Source organism: Rattus norvegicus, chromosome 3 (genome assembly GCF_021556685.1).
Source record: "Rattus norvegicus strain SHRSP/BbbUtx chromosome 3, alternate assembly SHRSP_T2T, whole genome shotgun sequence".
In the NCBI taxonomy this organism is placed as follows: Eukaryota; Metazoa; Chordata; class Mammalia; order Rodentia; family Muridae; genus Rattus; species Rattus norvegicus.
The window spans coordinates 28,618,263-28,626,321 of record NC_141536.1 but is presented as its reverse complement, the minus strand read 5'-3'; the positions used below and the strand labels follow the sequence as shown (position 1 = coordinate 28,626,321).

Here is an 8,059-nt window from a genome sequence, read left to right as displayed (position 1 = left end):
ATTTTAAGATACTTTGGTTCATATAGTACTTAAAGTCATATTTAAAGGAGAGATATTCTACACACATTTTCAGATCTGATAAATGAATCATTTTACTTCACCAGATTATATTCAGTCTGCTAATTTTTTTTCTTAGTATTGGTAACTGGGCCAAACACCTCCTGATATCTGTAGGTTTTTGTAACCTACTGAATTCCACAGCAAACCTTTAGTTAATAATATTTTCATTCTGAGAACTAGGCTGAGGTTAAAGAAGCAAAATATGAATCTCAGAAAGTTATCAGACAGCCTGAAACTACATATCAAAATCTTTGAGGCTATATAAAACCAACATGATTTCTTGGTCCGGCATCTCCTGGGAGTATCCTGGGCATCGGTCTGAAGCTCTTCAGTCTGTAATTCTAACACCTTGTTATCATCCTGAAAAAACAAAAGCCCATGCACACCTTTCTAAATAAAATCTCACTTTTATTGTCAGATCTCTGGAACATGTAAATGAGGTTGAAACATTTTATAAATCGTTAATTTTTACTTAGACATATAAAAAAGTTTTCGTTGAAAGCCCATTATATTCTTAGAATCTTACAGAAAATCTTATAACTTTACATTCATTAAAATTAGAAGGATCAAGAAAAGTGAAAATATGTCTTTTCAATGATTGGCGTTAAACATCTTCCAACAAAAGCAGGGCACTGAAAGATAAAGACTCAGAAATCTTATATTTTGACTTCCTTACTTTAAATTATTAAGAAAAGAAACTTCAAGATAGAAGTTCACATAACCAGAACATTCCTGCAAATCCTGTTTTCTGAGGCTTGCTTGACTCCGCCAACCACTCTTTGCATAGTCTGTAAGGACGGTTTACGGTGCACTGCCTCCATGCTGCCAACCACTTACTCTCTGGGACGGGCATCTCTTCTCCACCCTGCAGTGCTGAGAGAGCTCTTTGCTCAGAGGGTAAGCAAATAATAAAATAAAGTTAATAAGCTTGATTCTGCCAACACGTAAATCATTGCGGGGGGTAAAAGGTCGACACCTTTTAAAGGTCATTAGGCCATTTTAAGGTCTGGTTTGGGTTGGATTTAGAGAAATGGGTTGTGCTTTGTTTGTTGTTGGCACAGGACCTCATACCCCGGGCTGGCATTGAACAGGAATCCCCTGCTTTATCTCTCAAGTACTAAGGTGATAGGCATGTACTGTCACCCCCTGCTTCAGCCTTAGACCATTAACTAAAAAATTAGGTCTGTGATGATGTCACCAGATCCTGGTGACAAGGACCAGTTAAGTAACTTGCATAAATGCTCTCAACCAAAGTACAGTTTACATAAAGAGATTTAGGGGGGGCTGGGGATTTAGCTCAGTGGTAGAGCGCTTACCTAGGAAGCGCAAGGCCCTGGGTTCGGTCCCCAGCTCTGGAAAAAAAAGAACCAAAAAAAAAAAAAAGAGAGAGAGAGAGAGAGAGAGATTTAGGATGTGGGAGTCAGATATATCATTCCGAGTTACTCTACTAACCTCTGGGCTATTCGGCCACATCATGACTGTGAAACTGTTTACCATCCAAACACATCTAAGAATTAGAGTCTAATTGCATTTGTACATGATGTAACCCAAAACAAAGAAAGTTTGATCTGCATAATTCCGTGACCGACTACCCAATGTGAAGTAGGGTACGTAGGTGCTTCTGTAATTAGGTGGGTCTTTGTCTCAAGTCTTTAGTAACCAACTTAAATTTAGCTGATAGACAAACATACCCTCAGCATAGAGAGTACGATGGCACACCACTCACTCTGTGAGTAGGAATAGAAAGAAATTCTGGGAGAATTGAGAATTTGGTCAGTAAAGCACACAGAAACACCCAGAGGTCTCATATCTCCACCCACGTAAAAGAGGGAATACTAATCAATACTAATAACTGCATATTCTCCTTGGAACCTTCGTTTCCCCTCCCACATTTTTCTGTGATTTCTACTTTTATAATCGATGAATTATAAAAATATTTGACAGAAAATATGGCAACTGTGTACAACCTCATGATCATCTAGAATTTGGGGGAAGATGAATTTGGAATATAAAATTAAACTTCTTTATTTTTATTGGAAAACATAATGCATGTTCATCATAAATATATGAAAGAAAGTAAATAATAAATACACTAAAATATTACTGCTATGATGCCATGTTAGTCTACAACCTTGTAATTTTGCCTGTGCCAAATGAGGCCACACTCAGCATGACTTTTTTACCTTATTTGTACACTCTATGAGTGTGTTTTGAATATACTTTTCCTGACAATAAAAATAATCATTTTCTTTGCCATGACAGTAATCTAAGCCAACTTCAACACTCACCTCCTCAGCTAGAAAACTGTACGAACTCATTTCTGGCTGCCACTCCAAATCATGCTTCCACCGCAGCCACAACAAGCTATTTAACTACAACTCTGGTCCCGTCATCTGCTCTCACTTTCTTAAAATTCTTTCAAGAAATCTCATTGTCCATGTCAAGATTCCTTAACATCAGCACTGGTGGTATTTTGCGACAGGTAATTCCTTGTTGTAGAAGGCTGTTTTGCGCACTGGAGAAAGGTTAGCCACTCATGTGCCTCTGCCTATGAACTGTCAATAGCATCCTCAATCCCATCAATGACAGCCCAAAGTAAATCCAGACATTGCCAAATGTCCAGTAGAAGCCTAAATAGTTCACAGATGAACATCATTGACCAATGAACAGATTCAGTGAACAGATCTTTAGCATGGACCACAGGGACATATGCTGATCTGGAACTAGTTGGTTCTCAGACATCATCAATGCACTTTACTCTTTTACTACTCTTCTTCCTCCTCTTCCTCCTCCTCCTCTTCCTCCTCCTCTTCCTCCTCCTCCTCTTCCTCCTCCTCTTCCTCTTCCTCCTCTTCCTCCTCCTTCTCTTCCTCCTCCTCCTCCTCTTCATCCTCCTCCTCCTCTTCCTCCTCCTCCTCTTCTCCTCCTCCTCCTCCTCCTCCTCTTCTCCTCCTCCTCCTTCTTCTCCTTCTTCTTCTCCTTCTTCTCCTCCTCCCTCCTCCCTCCTCTCTCCTCCCTCCTCCTCCCTCCTCCCTCCTCTCTCATCTCTCCTCCCTCCTCCTCCCTCCTCTCTCATCTCTCTTCCCTCCTCCTCCCTCTTCCCTCCTCCCTCCTCCCCCTCCTTCCTCCTCCTCCCTCCTCCCTCCTCCTCTTCCTCCTTCCTCCTCCTCCTTCCTTGTCCTCCTTGTCCTTCCTCCTCCTTCCTTCTCCTCCTCCTCCTCCTTCCTCCTCCTCTTTCTTCTTCTTCCTCTCTCTCTCCCTCTCTCTTTCCCCCCTCCACAGTTTGAAGGCATGTGTTCCACCCCACTAGAGGATTTCATACCTGCCACCTGAGCAGGTTTATCGTCCTCTCACTTTTGCCTACATAACGTCAACTCATCCTGCAGACTTCGCATGAAGAATTGCCTTCTGAGAGTCCTTTCTAACTCCCTCTCGAGGGCTGAATCCTTTGCCGTGTGATTTTTTTATGGAACTGTAGATCTTTCAGACGTGTCATCTCTATTGGTATATGAATATTCATTAGTATGATTATTCACTGCCTATCTAGCCTTCTCTAGACCAGAAATTCAGTGAAAGGGGTGGAGGGGAATAGGCATCTTTGTAATCTCAACATTTAGGAAGAGTGTTAATAGAATGGTTGCCCAGACTCACTGTCTCTGGTCTAAAAATCCTTCTCTGATGAGATCTGCTTCCACTACTAGCACTGGTCTTGCACTGATATACGTATGTCTTACTTTTCTGGGTCCTTTGTCTCGTTTGTATTTATTTACACAGTACCTACAGTAATTTATAAACCTTAACCCTAATTAGAGTTCATGGGATAAGCATTGGTGTAAAACTAACCATACAATAAGCATTCTGTTTATTGCTTGCATTTTAAAGTTTTCATCCAAATTCAGCCAATTGAATAACGTAATCGATAGGCAAAGGTATTTGGCTCTTGTATAGTGAAAATGCAACAAAAAAAAATCATATGAGGAGGACTTTAATCATTTAAGCATATTATGAAGGTCTTTTCGTTTTTATTGAGCCCACTGTCAGCTATGCCCATACAACATGCAATATGGAAACCCATGAGGTGTTTCTTTCAGAGGCTCCCAGCACTGAAAGCTCCCGTTTGTTTGACACAGAGCTCCCATCGGTGACCATGAAATACTTCAACCTGGGTGTGTTGATTTTGACTGGGTTTTCCAGTTGTGGTAGCGCGAGACAAGTATGGCTTCTTTCACTCTTGAGGAACTCCAGTTATTATAGCCGCTATAAGAAATCCAATGGAAACTCCAAACAGAAATTCCTACTGCTCAACCTTCATGCTCAAGCCTAACACTGTCACAAAGGTTACAGAAAAACGTTATATACTTACTGCCCTACTGACAATGGTAACCTGAACAAAATATAAGTTCTATCCATATAAAGTCAGGAAAGACTTGCATGAGTCTAGCTCTGCTTCAGAAAATGCAATGGGATTAAAATGCTAAATTCAAAAAATCAATCCCAGGACAAGGCTGCAGACAGTTCAAAGAGTTCAACGCTGTAATATTCTTCAAATGTGTTCATTTTTCAGGATGAGGGAGTCTGGGAAGAATTGTCATAGGCTCTCAGTCCTCTTCAAGCTAAATGGTAAAGATGGGTCAGTGTCTGCTCCACCTTCTTGAGAGGAAACCAGACCTTAAAAATTCAGGCCCTCTTTCTTTGTAGTAGCATTGGATGGAATCTCCCTGCCGCCATTTGTCTCCTGTAGTTTAAATTAACAAACATCACCATATTTGAAAACATAACATTCCAAGTACTATATCTTTAATTATCTTTAAATTATATAAAGCACTATTAAGATTTTAGTTTTTCAGATAACAAGTCATCTTAAAATGTGCCTTGAACAATTTTTGAGAGAAGTAGAACACTAAAGAATTGATTTTATTGAGGTCAATATTCCACAGTCTGTAACTACTTAATTCCATGAATGTATTTGAAGTACAGTTATGTATAACGGTATGGTTGTCAGGGGAGTGGGAGGAACAGAGATTTTTGGAACTCAGATCTCATGCTGGAACAAATACGTTACAATTGCTATTTAATTGTGTATTGACATGAAGAACTTTTAAGGAAAAGGTTTGCCTTATTTAATGAAAGCTGATTCCTTGTCTTTACCCCCCCCACCTTCAGCCAGTTATCTTGTTGGTTATTTCTATTGACATTTTATGAAGAAATTTTAATTTCATTTAAAATCTGTGCTGCTAGATTTTATAGCATATACATACTATATACACATGGTTTAAAATTTTTCATTTCATAAATTCATAATACATGATACGGTGTTTATTTTTCTAAATTTTTTATATTGTAAACGATGACGCAGTAAATAGGACCAACTTTTCAGTCTTGAACAGAAATTACATTCTCCCTGGATCTGTTACTTCATCTGGAAGACCGGTTGCTAATATTGTTTTTGTTTTTGTTTTTGTTTTTGTTTTTTCTGGTGAGTATGGCAAGTACTACTGGGAGCAGGGCACTTCAGTGATGCCCTTCACGTGACTCCAGTGCTACACCTAGACGAGGGCAGCAAAGATGAAGAAAGGACAGATACAAAGGACACGTGTTCAGAAAAACGTGGTCAGGTAGGCTGCACTGGCTCTGACGGAGGGCACCGAGTTCAACAACAACCTGGACCCTCACCTATATCGAGGAGGTATGTTTATTATATACAACCGAATAATGAGATGGGCTTATGGCATACAGTTGAACAAGGAGGCTGGTTCAGCCAACTTGGCAGGAAGCAGCCTCAGTGTGTAGTTATCCTGGAGGAGGAAGCTGATACATACACCATCAACGTTCACGCTCAGACCAAAGGCAGACTATGACACTCACGGGGAAAGGCTTAGCCGCTCTTGTGGATGTGCGGCATCGGGTCCCCGATAAGACCATGCCCATTTCAATCGATACACACTTATCTGGGATTTTATCCATTCTCCACACTTAAGTCTATGCCCTCACATGTAGTTGCACCCAATAGCTGGTTTTCTCGACAAAAGAGAACCCGGGAGAAACAGTGTATGATTCGCTCCTTAACCTACACAGCTTGGGTTTTGTAATACGCCGAGTTGCAGCTCTCTCCTCTTCCAGTAAGAAGAACACTTGGGTGACCAAAGAACCAATTACCAGAATGGTTTTACCAGTCTGCAATCCCACCAACAATGGAGGAGTGTTCCTCTTTCTCCACATCCTCGCCAGCATCTGCTGTCCCCTGAGTTTTTGATCTTAGCCATTCTCACTGGTGTGAGGTGAAATCTCAGGGTTGTTTTGATTTGCATTTCCCTTATGACTAAAGATGTTGAACATTTCTTTAGGTGTTTCTCAGCCATTCGGCATTCCTCAGCTGTGAATTCTTTGTTTAGCTCTGAACCCCATTTTTTAATAGGGTTATTTGTTTCCCTGTGGTCTAACTTCTTGAGTTCTTTGTATATTTTGGATATAAGGCCTCTATCTGTTGTAGGATTGGTAAAGATCTTTTCCCAATCTGTTGGTTGCCGTTTTGTCCTAACCACAGTGTCCTTTGCCTTACAGAAGCTTTGCAGTTTTATGAGATCCCATTTGTCGATTCTTGATCTTAGAGCATAAGCCATTGGTGTTTTGTTCAGGAAATTTTTTCCAGTGCCCATGTGTTCCAGATGCTTCCCTAGTTTTTCTTCTATTAGTTTGAGTGTGTCTGGTTTGATGTGGAGGTCCTTGATCCACTTGGACTTAAGCTTTGTACAGGGTGATAAGCATGGATCGATCTGCATTCTTCTACATGTTGACCTCCAGTTGAACCAGCACCATTTGCTGAAAATGCTATCTTTTTTCCATTGGATGGTTTTGGCTCCTTTGTCAAAAATCAAGTGACCATAGGTGTGTGGGTTCATTTCTGGGTCTTCAATTCTATTCCATTGGTCTATCTGTCTGTCTCTGTACCAATACCATGCAGTTTTTATCACTATTGCTCTGTAATACTGCTTGAGTTCAGGGATAGTGATTCCCCCTGAAGTCCTTTTATTGTTGAGGATAGCTTTAGCTATCCTGGGTTTTTTGTTATTCCAGATGAATTTGCAAATTGTTCTGTCTAACTCTTTGAAGAATTGGATTGGTATTTTGATGGGGATTGCATTGAATCTGTAGATTGCTTTTGGTAAAATGGCCATTTTTACTATATTAATCCTGCCAATCCATGAGCATGGGAGATCTTTCCATCTTCTGAGGTCTTCTTCAATTTCTTTCCTCAGTGTCTTGAAGTTCTTATTGTACAGATCTTTTACTTGCTTGGTTAAAGTCACACCGAGGTACTTTATATTATTTGGGTCTATTATGAAGGGTGTCGTTTCCCTAATTTCTTTCTCGGCTTGTTTCTCTTTTGTATAGAGGAAGGCAACTGATTTATTTGAGTTAATTTTATACCCAGCCACTTTGCTGAAGTTGTTTATCAGCTTTAGTAGTTCTCTGGTGGAACTTTTGGGATCACTTAAATATACTATCATGTCATCTGCAAATAGTGATATTTTGACCTCTTCTTTTCCGATCTGTATCCCTTTGATCTCCTTTTGTTGTCTGATTGCTCTGGCTAGAACTTCAAGAACTATATTGAATAAGTAGGGAGAGAGTGGGCAGCCTTGTCTAGTCCCTGATTTTAGTGGGATTGCTTCAAGTTTCTCTCCATTTAGTTTAATGTTAGCAACTGGTTTGCTGTATATGGCTTTTACTATGTTTAGGTATGGGCCTTGAATTCCTATTCTTTCCAGGACTTTTATCATGAAGGAGTGTTGAATTTTGTTCCTCAGAAAATTGGACATTGAACTGCCTGAGGATCCAGCTATACCTCTCTTGGGCATATACCCAAAAGATGCCTCAACATATAAAAGAGACACGTGCTCCACTATGTTCATCGCAGCCTTATTTATAATAGCCAGAAAATGGAAAGAACCCAGATGCCCTTCAACAGAGGAATGGATACAGAAAATGTGGTACATCT

At 40.2% G+C, this 8,059-nt stretch overlaps 1 long non-coding RNA gene across 6 annotated transcripts in view; it reads right to left on the bottom strand.

The window, feature by feature from the left end:
- Positions 1-3,907: 3,907 nt before the first annotated feature.
- The window catches only part of LOC147995453 (uncharacterized), a 51,176-nt gene continuing 47,024 nt past the window's right edge, over positions 3,908-8,059 (bottom strand). For 3 of the 6 annotated variants that reach the window (XR_015684313.1, XR_015684316.1, XR_015684318.1), the window contains one exon: positions 4,031-4,795. This is a non-coding gene — a long non-coding RNA (uncharacterized LOC147995453). Of the gene's footprint in view, positions 4,796-8,059 lie in introns of all 6 variants that reach the window. The other 3 variants (XR_015684317.1, XR_015684320.1, XR_015684314.1) reach the window with 3 other exon arrangements.